Source organism: Triticum urartu, chromosome 5A (genome assembly GCF_056163025.1).
Source record: "Triticum urartu cultivar PI428250 chromosome 5A, HENAU_Tu73, whole genome shotgun sequence".
NCBI classification, from domain to species: Eukaryota; Viridiplantae; Streptophyta; class Magnoliopsida; order Poales; family Poaceae; genus Triticum; species Triticum urartu.
In genome coordinates this window covers 639,970,805-639,972,506 of record NC_141877.1, presented here as the reverse complement: position 1 = coordinate 639,972,506, position 1,702 = coordinate 639,970,805, and the positions used below count along the sequence as shown (strand labels likewise).

The following is a 1,702-nucleotide window of genomic DNA, read 5'->3' as shown; positions in this document are numbered from 1 at the left end:
CGCACCCCTGGCTACACAGCCTCCCACCACGTACGCCTGGAAGGGTCCCAGAGCGACACGTTGGTGGATGTGCTGGAGCGCGGGCACAGAGTGGGGGCTTGCCGCGGTCGTTGTCTTGTCGCGTCCGGGAGCTTTTCGCTCACCGGGCCTTGCCGGGACATGTGGCGCATCGCGGCAAGTTCCTTGAGATGCCTTGGTTGGCCTTCCCGGCAAGCTCCTCTTACCGGGGTCTTGTCTCCTTGGCTTGGATACTTTGTCCTTGAATGGCTCCAAAGGAACCATGGAGGATCTTGGCGGCCACCCGGCAAGCCTTGCCGCGGGATGCTACGACTGCCCGTGCACAAGTTCGGGATACTAGGGTACCCCTACTCTAGTACACCGACAAATTTGATGAAAAGTTCGGTCTTTCCAGCATCACCACCAATGACACGAACAACCATGACAACCTATTCAGTAGTGAGACCTTTAAGATTTTGGAGAATCTCAAGTAACTTGGTTCTGTTGGCTGATGTTTGCTCATGAACTTGTGCTTCATGCATAAATGCCCTCTGTAAACCATTCATGGTTTTAGCATTCTCCTGCTTTGCTTCCAGGAACTTTGCAATTGTATTGGACACACTTATAAGACCCGACTCAAGTGCATCATCATCAATATATGTTCTCTTCCGACCAGGCCTAGAACTACCAAGTGGGTTCGTGTTCTCATGAGATTCAGGAAGATTCTCCTTGGCATGTTCGCTAGTAGGTTGTGTCTCTGCCGTTGATCCAACTTCTGGAGTTTCTTCTTCTCCAGGACCTTTAGCACTACCTCCTTTAGCCAAATCAGTAGCATATACCTCACATAACTTGTCAAAGTTAACCCTAGGATTCATGTAGAGAGAACCTGCTCCCTCACGGGACTTGAAAAAACATGAATTTCCATTAGAAACTTGAGTACAATCGAAAATCACATGAAACAAAGCTGATTTATTTACATACTGAATGAATATACTGTACCTTTGCCCAGCCCATATACGTCTCCCTATCTCCAGTTACCATTTTCTTCTCATCATCCCATCCAAACCCACTAGAATTTTGCATAATTTCTAGAACATAAGAAAGTTGCTTCTTCAAAATCTTAACCTTAGACTTGATATGCGGATCCGCTTTAAGATCAGCATGTGGTAGTACTTTCGCCATTTCCTTCTCAATGTAGGTCAGATATCCGGACTTGTGACCGGTATCTACTTTCCAAGAAGAATCATTCATGTTATATAGAATTTCAATAAGTAACTTCTCCTCCTCCGCTGTCCATGTTCTCTTGTCTCTCTTTTTTGATGCAAACTTGCTCTCCTTTGACTTGGTATTCTGATAGTTTCAATATGACAATAAAATATGTGTGTACATAAAGTAAAGAATATAGATGCTCATATAGGAAATATGATGTTCATTCATTAATCATTCTCTCCTATCATTACAGAATAGTGGATGAACTCAAACATAAGCCACTGTGACATATGGGAGAAAACAAATAGCAAAGAAAAATGATTGGACACACATATGTTGATGAACAAGCACTTAATGTCCTACAACTAAAGATGTACTACATGTATCAACGATCTTGTCTTTCTGCTATCCACGCTTTCCACATTTCATCAACTAACTTGTCTCTTTTCTCAGTCCACTGTGAAGATGTTTCGGTGGACTGAATGAGATCCTCATA

General features: G+C 43.8%; 1 pseudogene; it reads right to left on the bottom strand.

Annotated features, from left to right (window-relative positions):
• Positions 1-365: 365 nt before the first annotated feature.
• LOC147973642 (uncharacterized) lies at positions 366-1,410 on the bottom strand (annotated as a pseudogene).
• Between the last annotated feature and the right edge of the window lie 292 nt (positions 1,411-1,702).